We start from the raw sequence: 20,778 nt of genomic DNA, 5'->3' as shown, positions 1-20,778 counted from the left end.
TCAATTAATGATTGTGTTTCAACCAACATATTGAATTGATGATCATTAGCACCTGTTTGGTGTAATTGTTTAATCATACACCTGACTATATGCCTACAAAATATAATCTATTAATGTTACTTTAATTCTTACTTTACAGCATTTTTTCACACCTGCCTAAAACTTTTGCACAGTACTGTATATATAAATGTATGTACACTAATGCAAACGATGTCTAAGCTGGAAAACAAGTGCTTCAGTGCATTTAGGCCTTAATAAATTAAATAATAAGTTAAATAATAATAACCAGAATACAACTGAATAACATATGGGATTTCATTATTTTCATGAATGCAAACATTGTCATTGTCTACAAACAAGAAGCTGAGTTACATCGGGGGCTCTTTCGTGTCGCACTGTATTTCCTCTGCTCTGGTGTGGTAATGTGTGATATTTCGCCCTGAGCAGTATATTCCACTTGACTTGTTTTTTGTATATGTGTGTGTTTTTTTATAATGGCATCCCACTTGATTAAAATGATTGTAATCACTGAAGCGCCTCCCTGCTTGGCCTTTACATTGCATTGCTCTTTTTGAATCCGTTTCTTTCTCTCTCTCTCTCTGTCTCACTGGGTGCAGGGAATCCATTCATGCACAAAACCGAGGATATTACATAATGGTGTCAATGAAACTGAACGACTACAGGGAGGCGGGATGGATGGATAGATAGATAGATAAATAAAAATATCCGCCCATTTACATAGAGAGGCATGCTAGACCGAGACTTTTCTAATCCACCCTTCCCTAAAAAACAGGCACAGGAACGCAAATGACAAACACTATCCAAAGTGCAATCTTTTCTGGACGCAAATCGCCTCCGTTTATCCGTTTAAAGAGGAAACATCTTATTCCGTAAGTCATACTAGCAATGGGAACAAGTCGACTTATGTGCAAGATAAAGGTCTTGCATCATTAAATTACAATTACTTGCCCACTTCTGTCCTTAAAAATCAAATGTCCTTTTAAATCAATTTGCATTAGGCTACATTGACGTTGCTGGGTTGTTGTTTTTTTTTTAATATAATGAAAATACGCGGTTTTAATCATGGATATCATTTTTTTAGGCGACAAAATTGGTGATTAGACTTATTGTGCAGGGTTGTGTAAGAGTTCAAACCAAACATATGGCTCTGTGCTTCCCCCTGCCATTTTATAAGCGTCCGCTGCACCTAATACAAAATATTTGCACAAAAGTAAATACATACATGCATGCCTACATACATACAAGCATAACGAATTAAATAAATAAATTCAGGGAGATTGCATCTCACTGTCGCTACCGAGGGATGGAGCAATACACACAATATCCAGGGCGCACAGTGATCTGAAACACATCCCCATTCATTCCTGTCTCCTGCAACTGCAACATGATCTCCGCTGCGATGCACTGAATTTGTGTCTTTTGTGTTCAGACCTATCCCGACATTTATTTCATTTATCGGCTTATTATTCTTCTCATTATTATTGTTATCATTTTTCATTCGTATTATTATTACAGAACATGTTTTTCGTGTTTAGCCTGATGCAGCCGCGGAGCCGGGGATGACTTCAGCTGTAATAAAGGATGCACTTGAATGATTTCAATGGAAAATCAAGATGCGATGATCACCCTGTCGAGACTACCCTCCACATGCACCGGGCTGGTGTTTATTCCCGTCTCCCGTTTGGATGTAAGGGCTGCTGCTGTGCCTATAAACCGGACCCGTCACTGAGGAGAGCAACTGCCCTGTGAAGCTTTTTGGATACGGCTGACCCAGCAGGAAACCTTTTTTTCTTTCTTTGTATTTTTTACAAGAGGTACAGTACTTGCATTGCTCATTCTATTGTGCCATACCTAGCGTGCGGAAAGCTGCATGTCAGTTCTTGGGGCTATGTTTGGTATATATATATGAAGGGTTATATATTCCACATCTAACACAAGGTCAGATTGAGCTGCACAAACCCACGTAGCACAGGACATACATAGATCACTTGATTGTCCTTGTGTCTAAGGTTGGTCTATTTACTCTCCTGTTACTTTGTATACTATTGTGCGTTTGATTATAGTCTGCCTCTTGGAAAGACACTTATGATTTAACACTGACAACATTTATTGGCTCATGTTTAGGTGGAGCAGGTAAGTGTTTGATGGTCTCTAGCCGTGGATTTGTCCTGTTCCAGGTCTATACAGTGTGGACTTTTGTTAGATAGAGAAAGGAAGTAAACAGGCAGGATGTGATGGAAGAGGAGTATTGCGCAAATCACTGGCACTACTTATGGGTCACAAATGAGAGCAAGTTTATGCCAAGTATAATCACTATCTGGTTACAATCTCGACGGGAATGCAATCCTCCATAGATACTGTGGATAATTGACACAGGACTGAACCGGAGAGCCTCTCTATATACCACGGATACACAACGCATATGTATTAAGCTACTTCCAAATGGGAGGCGTGCGTTTCCTTCTCCTTTCCTGTTACATATCAGCTAAATTCAATGCACAGTTTACGGCTTCAACACCATGTTTTCTGTTAATTATGTCGACTTCTGACTTTGTCCCCTCATCATGTCGCTGTGGCATTATGCCCTCTGTGCCCTCTCCCCTCCCACTTTTCCTCAATGGACACACGCATCGGGCTGTATTACAAATGATCTCTCATTAACTCATTCGGCATCAACATGACAGCCTTGGTGGCTCCAGTAATAATGCATACGTGCACTAGGTCGACGCAAAGAAAAGGCGTATAGGCGCGCCATGCCTCCTCCTCGGTGAGAGGAAATGATCCACGCGTGAACATGTCACTTGGGTTTACTGTAGGGGATTGCCGGAGGTGTATCCTACATCACCATTTTTTTCCTCCTCGCTGTGGCCCACGCGTTTTTGCATACAGCTCACACTGCAACTATGCAACGAGTCCCCGACCGACGAGAAACCCCGGGCTTCCTTCTCTCTAGTCTCACTCAACTCAATCTACATGCACACGACTATAATAGGGCTTACAGATGCGTTTTGGCAGCTACAGCCTTTTCCCACTAACATACACATAATCCAATATAACCTATTATTGACGATACACACATTCCACCTAAACAATTACTGCAGAAAGGTCGAGTGAGCCCTTTTATGAGGATGGGGATGATGTTTAAGTTGTGTTGGTTTTGCACATGACATCTATCTATTCAGTTAACAGCATCTGGATTCAGTGGTACAGTCAGTCGTTTTGTGTTGACACAAGTGCGCAGTTAAAAGCAATTGTTTTGAGGGCACCATGACTAACATTTCTATTTCGGTACAATTTAGATGTCATCATATTAGTCTATATGGTTATTATAAATACAATCGTGGGATAAGTGCATTCTGATTGATATATATAGACACACATACACATATATGGCTTTTTTAATGTCCTACTTCAGTAGTCAATAAATCATTGCAGCTGGAAAATGTATCCCACCCCCTTGCTCAGTGGTCTAGGTGGGAATGCTGATAATGTTGCACTTGGCATGTGAGCTCGCGTAATTTACATCTGTTAACTATCAGGGGATTAGAATTGCCATTTACGTCCGTGCGCTGCAACACACATTATGCCACAACAACTGCACACAGGTTTGCGTTGCACAGAGCGCTAGTGTAGCCTGATCTCTCTGTGCTTTCAACTCCAGTTTGTTAGAAAGCGAGGCGAGTGAAAAGGCAACAGGGTGCGATTGTGCTACATTCAAAAGCACGGACGGAAGAGCTACAGAAGACTAACTCTGGAGTCCGTCTGTGCATTTTATTTCATGTCGATGCACAATTAAGATAAAATGACCTGAAACCGGCTTTGGAAGTCCAAAATCCTGAATTCCAGCACTATGGGGATTAAGCAGACTCTCAGGGGGTCTTTCTGATGTATGTAAACTACCATAGAAAACAATAGGGATGGGCCAGGGATGCAAACCTTCTCTTTGGCCAATACTGACTGCAAAATACATCTCTTCAGTAGAGACCTCAACCCCCACATAAAACACAAAATCGGGTTCTTGACATTGAAAGGGAGGTTGGAGAGAGCAGGGGGAGACTGGAGCTTCACTTTTGTAATCCCCAGAAGAAAGGTGTGCCAAGCAGTGCGGGATAAAAGTAAGTTTTTCAAAACCCATAACCTCCTCTGTCGCAGGGATTGATCTCAGAAGATTTAAGAGGCTGTTTCTGATTAGGTTTAGCAATTCCGTTCCTCGGTGAATGATATCGGCAGCTTCAGGCTGAATTCCCCTGAGCGTTAGATGTTCCAACTCAGAAGCCACAAACCCCAAAGCTTTTAGTTGATATACATTGTACTTTGCTCCTTTTTAATTTAGCGATGTTGGTAACAGGGTCAATAAACCACAAGTGGGGGTAATAGAATCATCAGCTCGATTTACACCAGGTTCAAGGAGACGCACTAAGCGGATGATTGAAATAAGTGTGCAGTTAAAAGCCTCAGCCGCATCAAACCTGACTGGCTCCTCTTCAAACCCAACCTCGGGGCACAAAAACATGGCAGGCATTAATGGATATCTCGATTTCATGACGTATTTAACAGAAGACTTGGGGTATTTTTAGTTTAAAGCCATCTTTTGACTTTTGAATGATTGGTTGCAAATATATATATTTATAAAACCTCAAGGAAAAACAAGTTAATATTGAAATGGCGCGTTGTGATGGTGTTAGGGTGGTGAGAGTATGACAGGATATTGATTGAAAGTATATATATGGTCTTAAGAACAGGATAATTCCTTTGCAGTGCAGTCATGTGTTTTTTGTCTCTTCTCTTGTCGTATGGGTTTAAACAAGTCATCTCAGCATCTCTCAGTGCCAGAATACAGAGCCTCACCAGTGGCGCACCGTTACTGTACAACTGCTCTCCATTACACTGCTGATTTTCATCAGGACGGTCATTGAATTGTTATTATCAACAGTCACTTTGAATAAACGCAGAGATCAGACTCCCCCGAAGCCATCAACTGTGTTTCTGCCAGGATGCTGAGCGGGTCCCGAAGCCGGGCACACGGAGTGTCATTAACACTGTGGGGATACGTGTCTGCTCTGCATCGGAGACTAAACAGAAACCCACACCCGTCGCCAAGAGTTCTCCATTACCTTTCCAATACTTGATTAATTCAAGTTGCTGTATTTTTCCATCTCTGCATTTCCTTTTTTGCTTAAAGCACACTAATCTCCAAACTCATTACACTCCAGCGTACAGGTCTCAGATTTAGCGATTGGCTTTTTTCACATTAAAGATACCCTACGATCGTTTTCTTTGTTTGTTTGTTTCTTCTCCATTCCTCCATGCCTTGGGAAATTCAGATAATTAATATTAATTTTATGATATGCACTTTCAAATCATTTAATCAATAGGAGATATAGACATCAATAACTGGATTTCCGTCTGTTTATTTTTTAATCATTTCACCATCTGACAAAATTCTCCCGTACTGGTGCCAGTCGAAAGGTCTCTGTTGGGCATTCAAATTAATTTAAATGGATTGTGCTTCCCTAATCCACGGTCAATACACTCAATGTAAAAATATGTGCGGTCAGCAAAATGTTTCTTAGCCCCTTTGGAAAGCAATTAACTGAGGATGGTAATGCATACAAAGAAGTAAATAAAAAGGTAGGGGGAAGGAAGTGGGAATAATTTCCACAAGCATATTAGGAGATTGATAACCAATTGGGACAAGGCTGTTTAGCTACATTTCCTAACAGTAAGCGGTACTCTCTGGTTCAGTGAATGTATTCTGGGAAGAAAGTATTTTATCTGCATAACAGATGGTTTCAGAGTAACCTCAGTCCCTTGCAAAGCCAACTTGTTAATCTTTAGAGACACAATTATTCATAGGAAGACAAACGGGTTAATATTGCCAGGGGATTACATCTCTTCTTTAAGGTTCTTCTGGAGAGTAGGGTCGAAGAGTGGGCACTCACCGAACTGCTCAGGGTCGAAACGGCATTAGATATATATCTTAGTGTGTCACGAAAACTAATGCTCGTTGTAAAAGCTTAGACTCTCCTGCATTAAATTTGCATGGTGGAGAATTGCTTCCCACATCGTTTACAGAAAATGAGAAAACGTAATTAACCTCGTATTACTAAGTCAATGAGCAAGGGCCAGCTGATGAGGATTTGATTGTGTGTGAGGGGGCAGAAAGTGGCCTCCCCAGGGCTGGGCTGCAGCGAGCCTGGGAGCTCCTGGACGCGAACGACTGGCGACTTGAAAATGTATTAATGGACACCAAGTATCTCACTGCTGTATCCAAGATTTCAGATTTCCGACAAGATCAGGAAGTCCTGCATCACAAGGGAAACCGCAATGGTCCCCTGAGGGATAATTGTAGAAAAATTTAGTTTTTCAGCATCCCCCACCACCCCTGAAAAAACTGCGTCATGTCTTCAACGCAGTAAGATTCCAGCTACAGTACCAAGTTGAAACATAATAACATAGTAATAACATGTACTAATATAGCGCACTGTCCTCTATCTCTGTGAGGCAATTCTCTTTCATTTTTGTATCGATTTACTTTGTTTTCCTTTCTCTCTCTCTCTCTCATTTTCTTCCGAGGTAACTTTAAAAAAAAAACACATCATGGCCTTATAGATTTTAGCTCTGCTCTCCCTGCCAACCAGTGCAGTGCTTGAGGAAAATCAAGACCTCATCACTAAGTGGCTCTCTCCCTTATTATTCCACCTTTGGCCACCAGACACAGGGAGATTGCTGCAGTCCCTCTACTCCGGCCCCAGCACACTCCTTGAAAGGATATTCGGTGTCGTACAAGTCTTTGAGCTGTGGATCATCACACTGAGTTCGCTCTTTTGGAAAAGGAAGCTAATGTGAGTAACCTTAATCAGCAGCCGAGGTATAACGACTTTGGCGTGATGTAAAACAGCTACAGCATGTCGCTCCCCTGTAATGAACATTTTAATTATGGTGTGCACCACTGCGTACTTTCACAGGAAGGTTGTCGATATTTTAATGCTGGGATATCTAGTTAATTTCCCAAACAGCTGTAGCATGAGCTGATTTGAGCATGGATTAGAATGGACTAATGTCTTATTTCCTCATGCCTGGCCCATTAAAGTTACTCCATCAAATTAAAAGGGTTCGATTGTTTGAAAATAAAAAGACAAGCCAGACAAGTTCTACCACTTTAATACTGAAGTGCTCGTGCCTTACTGCTGAGGGGAAGATCAGACTCTGAAAACAAATATTTGTAATCGTATCAAGTATCGTTCAAGTGTCAGTTGCCACCTGTAAAGACTATCACAGCTTCGACAGCAATAGGGAGCTGTTGTGATTTCTTACTCGTCTCTGCATCTGTCGAGAAACGAACACTTATAGCCACACTAGCTCTGCATCTGTAGCAAAGAAAACTGATTTTTGAGGAGTGCTCCATTTTCAAGTATGTCATATCTGAGGACAACGTTGCATGATGATTATTGTTGTTAAAGGCTAAATGTCTGGATGAAGAGCTGGCTAGCTGGCTGACACTCATGTGAAAGGACAGCAGTCAACGGCCTGCAGAGACTCGGATCTTGAAATGTATGCAACGTGGATAATCGCTAGGTTGGGAAAACGAGTGTAAGAGCCGTACAAGGTTCTCCTCTAGAGTCTATTATTTCTTACAACTTGGACACCTACACAGTCCCCTTTCAGAGCTGCTCGAGTGTGCTGCGTTTTCTGTAAATATGAGTAAACACTCACACGCCTGAGACAGAAGTACAATACCAGTGCTGAATCATCAAAAACAGGTAACTTCAAATCAGAAAGATTCTTCTGAATATACAAAACGCACCGTCCGTATTTGTGTTTTATTTTTTTAACATTGCGTAAGGCCACTGGGAAGCTGTAGATGGGTAGATCGTTTCATCGCTGTATGAATAGCGTGAACTGATGACTACAAACCCAGTGACTGAGGATTCGAACACTTATGAATTTAATTCCACTCAACGCTTGACTGTGGTTGTATGGATTGTTATGGATTGTGAAACAAGAGGGTCAGAGCAAATGAAAGCTGATTATAGGAGAGCACCATGTGTTTTAAGAAAATGTAACGAGAAAGTATCTTAACTGGTTGGCAATAATGACTGCAATTTCCCAGAGTAGTTGATTGATTCTTAAAATGTACAAATATTGGTACATTTAGTCATAACATGGGTTACAGGAACTCAAAACTATCAACTGCAGCTTTGCTGATTAAAAATAACTGGTTTGCCGTAATAGTGCTTTACTTTGAACCTCAGTGTTGGTCTTCTTTCCAAAAGATTTACCATGCACAGAAAGTGCAGAGCGACCAATTGCAGGGCGGGGAGAGATAGCTTTATCGTTCCTCGACATGCTTTCAGACAATGCTCCTGCACACGAGGACGCGTCACATCGCCTCCTTCCATCAATATGAGTAAGAGGCTTCTCTTTGGTTCAGCCTCGCAAGCAGCAGCCTGCCTCGTACAGCACCATTGACTGCAGCAGGTAGCTGTGCGAGATAAGATTGAGCCGGAGCTCCGCGCTGTATTGCAAGCTTTTCAGCTCCCTGTTAAAGCCTCTTAAAGCTCCCTGTTCTGAACATGTCAGTGTTGTAGAGATAGGACACACCGTGTAATGGGAGTTTATTATGCACTTTAATGCCTAAAATGACCCCTGACTTTATTTTAATGATTAAATCAGCACAAATGTGTAGTGGGAAAAAGACTGAGGTTAATCTGCAGATGTACAATACTATAGATATTCACATATGGCACCTATGATACCAACAATATTAAAACAATGAAAGGAAGGACTGTAGAAAAATACACAATGGGCTCAGGGTATTTTTGTATTCATTGATTTATTATCAATTTCTGAATTAATAAGCAGACATCAACGTATGCCTATGTTAAGAGCAATAGTATTTGATTTCATGTAAATCTAATAACAGTGTAAAATGTATAGATAAGGTGCAGCATCAATATCAAAGCATAAAACACTAGAAACGTTTCTTGAATTTTAGTTCTGGCTGCAGGCATAGGCGATACAGGTGGTCACCCAGGCCGACATCCATCCAGGGGGGTTAACATATTACTTGATTTTATGCCTAATATTGCCTACTTTTGAATTAATATAAATTATGATAATAATTATGATGATAATTGTTGTAGTTGTAGCTGAAGACCCCTAGACCCTCCTCAGTACCATTTACTATCATAATAAATCACATTCCACGGCTTTACTTAAAGCTGGTATTTGGGGTATATAATCAGAATAATGATGATACCAATTTATCATCAATAGCGGTAATCTATAGAGAATCTATAGTGTCGGGAACAGGGAGGTTAGATACAAGTACTACATTTTTAGTTAATAGAAGTGAGGAGACTAGCATACTTTGTGTCCATCTTTGATCTTCTCCTCTTGTTGAGGCATCATGGGAGAATAAAACTTTATTGACAATATTGTTATGATTTTGACAGGTCAATGAACAAATATTGTGGTAATGAGAAATGGGTTGATGGACACCATGTTTTTTCATTATATTATCCATATGATGATGTCTAGATTTTTAAATAAATTATTTGTATATTATTATTGGACTATTGGACATTTGACACAACATACAATGTTTTTAATTTTTTTTATTAGAGTATTTTACTTGTAATACATTAGATGACCATCTTTTTGAATTGGGGACACATTGCGGTAATGAGAAATTAACTGGAAAATGCATAAAAAATCTTAAATAACCCATTTAAAAGTTGTAATATCTTTGTGTGCAAGACAGAATACATGTATATCTATTGGATTAAGATTTTACCATTTAGTTTCAAAATGTTGTTTTTTATACAAATCATCACGCCCATGGTTCAAGGTTGGTTTCATGAGAATCACCCATATACTAATAGTTTCGAAAAATCATAATCATTACAACTCTGTACATTCCTAAGGGTGGCTCTCTCTTTCCGTATGTATAGACATGCGCTGTGATTTTGTTTGCATTGGCAGCACATTCGAACTGACGGGAAAAATAAACAAAACATATATAATTGAATAACATTCCCCTCACACTAGCATTAAATCAACGTTTATTATTCCAGAAACCCGTGGGCGACGTTGGCTTCAAACTTCAAGTGACAGATGAAAAAACGATTGTGAGAAAGACGCATGCATATGCTTTGACACCATAACATAACGGACGTTTATACCACTGGGTAACACCTGCCTGAACGTCAGTGTAGTCTAGGTTAATCCAATACAGCAAACGGGGAGCAATATATAAATCTCAGCTGTACAGGCCTGCATGGCTTCTCAGATATATGTGATATGGAACAGCTTAGAGAGTCTGTTTTGTCACAGGCATTTCGGATTTGCAATTGCTCATCAATAGATTACTCATCCACAGAGTAGGAGGAAGTCTGACTAAAATTAGGTCCCTTATGCAACATGCATATTTCTCTTGCAAAAAAAAATCCTTGCTAAACGCCTTTATTTAATCCTCCTGAGGCACAGAGACATTGTCACAAGGAAAGCTGTCTGTATTTTATTCTTTCTATATCAGACGAATGTAACTATATTGAACTAAAGGTAACGTTGAAGCAATTAGCTGCAGCAATGAGACAATAAATCCAAATGATTGCAGAGAAGGAGAGAAAACGTCTGACCACTAAATATTCAGTGGATGAAAATGTTGTGTTTACTTACGTTAGCAAGAAAGTATTGTTTTTGTGCGTAGACGTAATGCAATAATGCTTTTTATGTTTCTATATACGTTTCAAGCTGATCCTCTGATTCTATCACTGTTTCTATCTTACCACTCCTTTCCTGCAGGTAGACGTGATCTTAGGAAATAAATCTGAAAAGGTCCTGACATGTAGATTTGTGGATGACAGACAGGCGTCTCTATGAGCAGACGGATTGAGTCGAAGCTTGACAGATAGATGCAAATGGATGCTTAAGTAAAGAAGATGTGTCTTTAAGATCCAAGCGCAGAGCAAATCTGTCGCGTCTTGTTTAAAATCAATGGAAACCAGTAGGGAGTATCACAATCTTGATCAAATTAGATTGGCATCGGTAATTCGGTGATAGAGGTGATGGATGCAGGAGCCAACTGGACTGTGAGGTGAGGAGGGAGAGAGCGAGGGAGAATGTGATCAGTATGACAGAAGAGGAGTTTGAAAATTGGATGAAGGAGCTGGAATGAATTTCACTTCTAAGGCTGATTGAGTACTTTAATTATTAAATTTATAAAGTAATTAGATTAGGGCCACTTTTGCCTTTTATCTCTCTCCTCGATTGTGCCTGTCTCTTTTTATTGGCTGCCTGCCACCGCTAATGTATAGGATGCCCTGGTCTATTTTTTTGGGGGCCCATTTGTCTTTCAAACATGCCAAGCACAATATCTCTCTGATCCATTAAAGCCTGTAATTGTGCCTGTCTGTGCCACCCTAATACTATACATTACCTCCAAGTCATCAAAATTGCTCCATAGGCTAAATTATCTCCTGCCACACAATTCAAGCCCTGGCGAAGATCTTTTGTCCTTCACGTCCATACTGGAAATGAACAGTGATGCCCTTGTGCAGAGCATTTTCCATACAAAACACATAATGCTGCAAGGGCAGTGCTTAGGACTTTGTAGATTACACTGCCAGCATGCAACCAGGCTAACCACATTTGGAGAATTACTTAAATGAAATTGCTAACGTAGAAGCATTAAAGCAATTTGCAAACATTTGATTTTTTTTCTAAGAACTTTCAAACAGCTCTAATCAAGTGAACTTACACAAACAAACCAACTCCCCCTTCGTTTGTTTTGTGTTTGACAATTTTATATCCTCCTGAAATTAGGAAGCAATTAAATAATGGATGACAAACAACGACAAAAGGTAATCTCTCTTCCTCGTCTCTCTGGATTCTCTGAAGTGTAACCCAACTTACACTCACTAGCTTCTTATCTTTGGTACATGTGTGAGGCGTAACAAATTTGCTAAGTAAATGCTGTAGCCTGGCGTACGCGCCGCGCGAAACAATTATTCGATTATCCGGGTGGCGTGTCCCCCAGGAGAGGCATAGAATCGTACCAGCCGAGGTGATTGACACTTAAATTTAAAGAATAACACCAAGGGCACTGTATTGATTATTCGGCACTGTGAATGGAAACAAGGGAAGCTGTTTCACCTGGTCAGGGAGCCAGATAAACCCTGAAGATGTGGCTCTCGCGCCGAGTGAATCCGTTTCCTTCATTTCTTGTCACAGTGTTGATTAATCAATACAGATTCCTGCAGCAGTCCTTCAATTTAAAGTGTCAGTCTCCTTGGCCACTGTCATCTTTCACCCGTCCCCAAAAATGCAATCCAAACAGTCCAGTAATCGTGTTGTGCAGAACTAGGTGGCCTATAGTTATTTATCTTGTAAAACAAAATTAAAGAAATGGTTGTTTTTTTTATCCTATTTTTCCATGGAACGATTTAAAGTTTAAAAAAAAACGAAAAACTATGGCTCGCTTTTTGTAGAAAGAACAGCAAAAGCAAATTGATCTCTGGTTAGGTCACGAGTGAAAAAGCTGGAGGAACCAATATTTTCCTATTATCCTATTCTACTATATTGGCATTTCTATAATTAAAATGCAATAAAGTTGTAGTTGAAAGCATTCACACTTCATTTTGAAACTATTATTTGGTGATAGCTTAATAAATATCATACATAGCACTACTTATTTATCTATGAAATATTATTCGGACAGACTGTATAAACTTTGATTTCTGATCTATTGTCTATATATAGATATACATACAGTGTAAAATTCATGATCTTTTTCTATGTTATGATATTATGATTCAAATAGAGAGAGAGATCCCATCTTCAGCTTTATCTTAAAAACATCTCATTATGAACTGAGGATAATAGAATAATATATTACGCATTAATATCCTGTCTTCCAAATCTATACCCAGCAAATCTAATCAGACTGTATTTGGAGATAGTTGTTTTCTATATTAGAGAATGTTTTATCAGCTCTGTTGAATGCGCATGTGGTTTTCTTTCTGCCTCTATTGCCTCCGAGTTGTATAATCATTTTATTGTGTAAATGTACCCATTCAGTATATAAAAAAGCCCTGAATCTACGTATACAAAAATAACGAGTCAAAACCACAGAGACTGTAGTGTGTGAAAACTGTACAAAGTGTTAATTAGCATGCTCTGCAAGGCAATATTTTAGCAACATCTTGCGAGTTTAGACAAGCTGGCTTTCCCACTGATATAATTCAAAATATGGGTTTCAAAATGGTGTAAGCAGGCCTCATTAAAAATACAATTAACAATAATCTCAATTGGAAAGATGTATGATTGATATCGCTTACTTAGTTATATCATTTGTATTATATATATTTATCTGAACAGCACAACCTTTAGTCCCTGTATAGATCAGTGGGCCTTTATTATCACAGAAACAGGTTTTAAAATGGTGAAGAAAGCAGAAGATAAGAACATGAAAACTCAACATGAAGCGATGGCATCCAGACCATGGTTGCTGTGACTACAGTACAAGAAGAGGAAACTGCCGTCTCAGATCAGCACTGAATAATTGCTTAAACACGGGGAGCCCGGCTATTGATCCTCTGGTAAATATCCAGTTCACAGATTTAGTTTTCACACACATGTCCCACTTTAACTGAAGTTCCTCCAAAACTGCTCAGAACCCTCGATCAGACGGGTTGATATTGTCGTCCTGCAGAGGATTGTGCCCAGAAGACAGACTACAGTGTATTTCTGAAGCCCGGCTGCTAATTAGTGTTTGTTCTTTGTGTTTGTGGAAGACGGTACCTACATACGCAGCTCTGTGTCTTTGATCATCCGGCTGATTATTTCCAAGGGGAATCTGAAAACAGGCTTTGACAGAGACAACAAAGTATTCAACAAGAATGTCAGCTGATTGACATTCGCGGCGGTTTCGATTTGGGATGAGTTCAAATCAAGACAGACATTGCACTGGAAAAGAAAGGGTCGTTTTTACTGCGATTAAAACACTTCTCATTGGATTAGTCATTTAACTGAAAATGGAAAAAGAACAGACAGATGTTGTTTTCAGTAAATTGCAGGAATAAAGAGACGCAGCAAAAATAAATCGATGATTAAAGATTTAAAGGAGTAGTGGAAATTATGGCATCTTGATATGTTTTTGACAAGACTCATCCCATCCTGCTCTTACAGGTCAATCCAAGTATCGTCCTTGTTGATAGAAATCAAAAGTTTTGGAGCTGCCACATCACGGCACAGGAGCCAGAGATTTACAATTACTGTGGCGAAATTGAAGAGCCACAATGTTCTCTGTCACGGCTGAAACAACACTCCCTCATTTCCAGAAACTAAGTGATTTGATTTTGGAGCCAAAAATGATAGATACTTTGAAAAAACCCCACCAAAAATAGAAAAGAAAAGGGGAAAAAAAAGGATTTATAAATATTATATGCATTCTCCTGCACCCTTGTGTCAAGATATCTGCAGTCAACACAGCATCTCACAAAGCCGAGGAAACGGCAGGAGTGACAGATCAGGACATTGGCCTGGTCAGAATCGAACCTATAATGATTATAGATGAACTGCACTACGGCAATAAATACAACCTCATAGATGCAAATTGGCATCTTCTCCAAAGTTGTAATCAAGATACAGATTATATACAGACCATGCAGGCAGTAGGCAGTAGCTTTCAAGCACTAAAACATCTCTTCCTAATAAGAATAACAACATCTCAAACATGCGTCACCGTTTTCATATCACAGGGACCGAACTCCACATGAATAAAAGTACCTGCTGTCAGAGAAAGACAAACTGAATTTTCTCATAAAAACCAAACCAAACCAGACACTACCTTCCTAAGCATGTAGGCAGGGATTATACATACACCTCACATGAGCAGTGGGTGATAATTACGAATATCATTTGGATAATAAACAATGATGTATGTGTCACATCACACTGGTGATGGATTATTCCTATTGTGCTTTTGATGTGTCCACTAAATTGTTACAGGTTGTCTGGCGGTCAAAACAATCTCAAGCAAATGCAATTTCAGGTGACAGCTTCAGTAATAATATACCATAAACTGTTTAAGGTCTAGTCTTGTGGTGTGGTTCCAATTTCAGTGAAGGGCACTGTGTTATGAAAATCCAAAATGCGGCAGGATATAAGATAGGATATTACATACACTTACTTTGTAAACGTTCCAGTTGTTGTAATACAGAGACTGACTTGTGTCGAAGACTTCTGGGTAGTTAATTATCTCTTTGACTCATCCTATAAAGCAAAGTCACTGAAACTATCCATACGGTTACTGCTGACATGGGCTGAATCACACGTTTGACCTATGAGAGAGAGAGATCGGGGTACTAAAAAAGTCCTTTTTAAGTAGTGTGCCAGGATTTGCTATCCCATTATGAAAAAAAAAATGAAAAAGAAGAATAGCAGAGAAAATGGCACATAACTCACTTGCAGTCATTGAGGAAAAATATATATTCACAGACGATATAGATTTATTTTCACTGAGCAAATAAATCAGCACTTTCTCCATAGTTTCATTGTCTACTATGACATGCTGTGTTTTTATTATTCCCAACAGCTTTTCTCACTGAAATGGATTGATTTAAATAAATCAATTGAGCCCTCTGCTACCAAAATTGGAACATCATTCAATTTGCTGCAAGTCTAATTTCAAGACTGCAAAAAGTGTTTCTTTTCCAATTAACCATTTCACTTTATACACACATACACAGACAATATATTTTTTCTACATTTATGCCAATAGTTTGAATGCTACGGTCTTGTTTGCATTACAGTTCCTTAGTAAGGCATGAAATGTACAATTACTCCTGTTTCTATGGCTTTTTAAGCAGACGTCCCTTATTAGAGATTAGAATTAAATTAAAGATGAAGACCTGTTTCCTGGTTGAAATTATCCATTGTGTACAAAGGCTTTTCTGAAGTGTGCAATTTGAAAACCACTTTGTCTGGTGTGATCACAGTTTTTCCCCTGTGAATGGACTTACTCAAGGACTATAAAATCAAAAAGTACGCACAAAGAGGGAATGAAAAGAAATCACCTCTCACGTCTGGCAGCCTCCATCTCGCTCTGTCTCCAGGGTTTCGTTGCGGCTCCAACAGTGAGCTGAGGAAAGAAGCAGAGGATGAATTTTCCAAGACATATTACAAAAATACATCAACCAATAAATGAATACATAAATAAATAGGGCAACTCATCATCAGAATCACCAAACAGTAATCTGGTAACATGTTAACAATTAATTATAAATATGCAAAACAGATCCATCCGTTTTAAAGAAAAATACTGCTTTTTAACATGCATTCCTTAAGATATCAGACATGAAAAGGCTTTTCTCAAAAGGGGCTATTTTTAGATCTGTAAGAGATCAGTCTCAGATTTCAACATGAAAGAATATATATATATACACTTGAAATGGAGGATTACATATTTCTGTTATTTTTTGAAGCTGAATCTCAGGTAAAGAACGCATTTTGGAAGCACTCTTTAGCACTCTTTGGAATCATGCATTCAAGTCACATGACAGAAGACCTTTGGCCGATCACTGGATTATTTATTAATTTCTTTATTTTTAGGTTGTTGTTTTTTTGCAAACTGTGATCTTTAAATAAAATATCGCTGGAAGTTGCAGGAATCCTGAGGAGTGTGTTTCTCATCTGCTTATTAACAACCAAACACAGAGCCACTTGGGAATGGCCCCTAAGGAAGACATCTCTGCTGTTGTCAACAAGCAGAGAGGAACTACAAATTACGAGTTATATCGTTTTTGACACTCCAGTATCCACCATCCGCCCCACCCCCTTAAAGATCAGATTAAAGCACCCCTTATGCAGTTTAAAATTAGGGGCTGTGCTATTCTCTCTTGCAGAGAAAACATATTCCTCTTCTTTTTCATGATCATGTTGTCATCAAACTCGTTAGATCTAGATGGATGTCTCCACCCCCCCGAGTTCCTTGGTGGAAACACCTTTGGCAGAAATTACAGCTGTGAGTCTGTTGGGATCAGTCACTACCAACTTCACACACCTTTCGCAATATTTGACCATTCTTCTTTACAAAACTGTTCAAGTTCTGTCCAGTTCCTTAGGGAGCGTTGATGGACAACAACCTTCAAGTCATGCCACATATTTTCAATTGGATTTAGGTCAGGGCTCTGACTGGGCCACTCAAGGACCTTTCCCTTTTAGTTCCAGTATAGTTTTGGCTCTGTGCTTTGGGTCATTGTCACAATAAAATATGAACTTCCATCCCAGGTTCAGTTATCTAGAAAAGGGCGACAGGTTTTCCTCAAGGACTTTTCTGTACTTTTCTCCATTTATTTTCCCTTCTATCCTGACCCCAGTAACCTCCAAGTTCCTACTCATGAGAAACGCCCCCATAACAGGACGCTGCCCCACCTTGCTTCACAGTGATGGTGTTCTTTGGATGATGCGCCGTGTTGGGTTTGCGTCAATCATCGTTGCCACTGTCCTCTTAGTAGCCTGATTGAGTCTTTACTTTTAAATTCACTACCCAGCAAAGGAAACCCACAGCAACTGTTGAATTTATGCTGAAATCATGTGAATAACTACTATTTAACACTAGTGGAGGCCACTTCACTTGGTGTGTAATTTTGAAGGCATTTGCTTACACCTGAGCTAATTTAGGGTTGCCGTTACAAGGGGGGTTTGGACACTTATCCATGCCACTTCAGTTTTTATTTTTTATTTTCTTCAAATGTCCAGAATATTTATTTCCCTTGTAATTTGTTTGGTAGGATGTGTAGATAAAGGGGGAAAAACTATTTGAATGCATTTAAATTCCAAGGCAACAAAGGGGTGTAAACTTTCTATAGGCACTGTACACTCACACACACACATAACTATTCTTTAAATTAGCTTTTTGTCAATTTAAATAAGACATGATTATCCTCTTGTAAACACTACATTTGTATCAGTTCTTAATCCATTTTGTTCTAGTCCTAATCCTGTCCGTGGTGCATGTGATAGAGATCATTATGAGACAAAAGCGTGACGATCATTTATTCTATTACAGAAAACCACATTCATGATCCTTAGACCTTGTGAACAATATTTGTGATGTTATTTATGTTTGAACAAATTATATAACCTTGGGACCTGCAATAGCTCTCTTAAAATGATTTGCCTTAATATTCAAAAACACTGCATTCCTTAACTCTTTTCAGATAATGAAGGTATGGTTTAATTTATTGATCAATCTCTAAAGGTAAAATACATAAAGGGCAAGATGATATAGTTAGAATATGACTTGTTTGGGACTATTGATTGTCAAAGGCTTATTGAGAATAACTTCTTCTATGAACAGATACATTTTTTCAGAACAAAGGACTTCATAAGGGGATTTGCTGCTGAAATCCGGCTCTAGATTCTCTTTAAAGCAGGAAGAGACAGAATTTTGATCAGATACCTTCCTGTCAACTGAACTTAATAGCTCTGCTGCAGCCTGGCACGTCTGCTAGCTTGTCGGTGCCTTGGACACAAAAAGCCTCCTGCAATCCTCCTGGGTCCGATGTTGGCAGCTTCACGTTGGCATTTACTCTTCCACCTTTCCCTCCCTTCTGCAGAGCATGCCGTCTTCAGAAACAGATGGCAGCCTTCGCAGAAAGGGCCAGAGAGAACTGTGAGAGAGAGGCAAGGGGAAGAACATGAGGTTGCGTTGTACTGTCACAGCATTAACACGCTGAACCGCTGAGCTGAAGACACGTCTCCGGGTGCATACGAGAGCAGGCGTGTTGCTGCGAATTCTCGACGCGCTCATTTTCCATGGTCGTTTTTTTTTCTCCAAAGCAATCTTGCAACTTGTACATATCTACAGGAGTGAACAGGGCTCGGGTGACACTGAATTCGGTTTGGGATGCAATATCAGACAAGGGCATACGTATTAAAACCCTACACCAATCTTAATGTGGTTATTAGGATTCATCCCGGTGCTTTAAAGAGCCGTTTCTATTTAAAGGAAGGTTTTTAGTCTCAGGAACTTCTCAAATTGATCTATTTGCTAAGTGAAATATAAGTTAAAAAACCTTGAGCATTGAAAATGGATCTTTTTCCATCTCTTTGCCTCTTTAGACCAAGAGGGTAGGGTCCCTGTTAAGCTTCGAATCCACAGTAGGCCCGGCCTGTCTTCGTAAAACTGATTAGAAAGGATAGCAGAGGCGGTCATTTAGGATGCAATATTACACTTTGTTAAACAGATAAGGCTTTAAATTTAAACAGGGATGCCTAGTGAAGGGGCTGTGATTCAGGATGTTTCGGATAACACCGCAAATTAAATGTGAAACGAGATGAAGAAATCTATAATGGAGGCCTGTGAAAGGAAACAGTAGTGGCATGAGATACGCAAATTAGATTTAGTCAATTCCGATGGATTAGCATCCGGAAATGAGCAACATTTATTCAGCTGAGCAGAGCGTTACAACGGACCCTTGCGAAGGTAGCTTAGCGTGTCAGTGAGATAATCAATTTCTCCCGCATAAAGGGTCATATACAATCCCAACACAACATGGCTGTGGACTCGGTGTATTCTCTGCTGCTGCTCCATGTATTAAAGACTCTCACGAATTAATACATTAGTTTGTCCATCAACCATGCATAATCATAACAAAATAAACACAATCTGTTTGCATTCAGTTTAAGTCATGTCAGTCAATTTGTCTTGAAACTGCATCGGACCATGGCTGATGCCCCATTTTTATACAAATATAGAACTGTACATCCTATAAGCAGCTTAAGCATGCAGTGTGTATCTCTTTCAACTAAACAGAGTCCCTTAAAAAGCCTTTTATAGAAGTCTTTTACATTCCGAGGAGACATTATTACTAAGGATCCCTAAGACATTGTTCTGTGTTGGTTGCTTTACAATATGCAGTCATTGCGGTGATTACTACTAGTGTAATGGGCATTTTCAGGCAGGTCTGTGAACGTGTAAAGCTTGCCCTCAGCGTTCCCTGCTCTGGATAACAGACTACTTTAATGGCATTAAAGACAAGTCCTCATAAACTAACTATAAATCTGCCACCTTTAATAAGTCAGACGTGTTCAAGCTTAATGTGCTGTCCCCCGTTACACAGAAGAGACGTTTCAAACCCATTTGGAGTGCTTATGAGTGGGAGTGATTATTATCTATCTGCACAATGTGCAATCACAGATGTATTCAGAGCAGTTGTTTCTTTTTTCCTTTCCACATCCCAGTTCCCAGTCCAAGTGCGAATCCAAAGGCGGTGTTTAATATATATATATATATATATATATATATATATATATATATATATATATATATATATATAATAAGTCCCTTTTATTGTACCTGCCTGCCAACAGACTCGGGAATGACAGAGCATCGCTGCATATTGCCTTCAGAAATCCCCAGCATTCATACCAGAGACCCCTTTGATGTGTAATTCCCCAAATACATCAAAAGTATGAATCATTCCATCTGCATCTTCCCATCTGAGCACCTGAGTCATGTCAAATGTGCAATTCTATTCCTCTGAAACATAGACGTGTGATATACATGCTTTGGTAAAGTAGCTGAAGGTCACACGAAACAAACAACTTGCAAAGAAAAATATAAGAAGGCAGCCACAAAATACTTTAGGCCACCAGAGGCTAGAGTTATATGAGAAACCTAAATGTACCTGAAAAGCACTGCTCTGTGGGGTTTCTGGCATCAACTGCTCTGCTGATTGCCTGCTG

The 20,778-nt window shown here is 39.5% G+C and overlaps 1 protein-coding gene across 1 annotated transcript in view; it reads left to right on the top strand.

Annotated features, from left to right (window-relative positions):
* The first annotated feature begins 6,797 nt into the window (after positions 1-6,797).
* Positions 6,798-20,778, top strand: part of gpr153 (G protein-coupled receptor 153) — a 38,584-nt gene continuing 24,603 nt past the window's right edge. The window contains exon 1 of the mRNA XM_066691002.1: positions 6,798-6,866. The gene's annotated coding sequence lies outside the window, so the exon portion shown is untranslated. The remainder of the gene's footprint in view (positions 6,867-20,778) is intronic.

Source organism: Amia ocellicauda, chromosome 18 (genome assembly GCF_036373705.1).
Source record: "Amia ocellicauda isolate fAmiCal2 chromosome 18, fAmiCal2.hap1, whole genome shotgun sequence".
Taxonomy (NCBI): domain Eukaryota; kingdom Metazoa; phylum Chordata; class Actinopteri; order Amiiformes; family Amiidae; genus Amia; species Amia ocellicauda.
The sequence above is the reverse complement of the archived record's forward strand: the minus strand, read 5'-3'. Positions and strand labels throughout refer to the sequence as shown.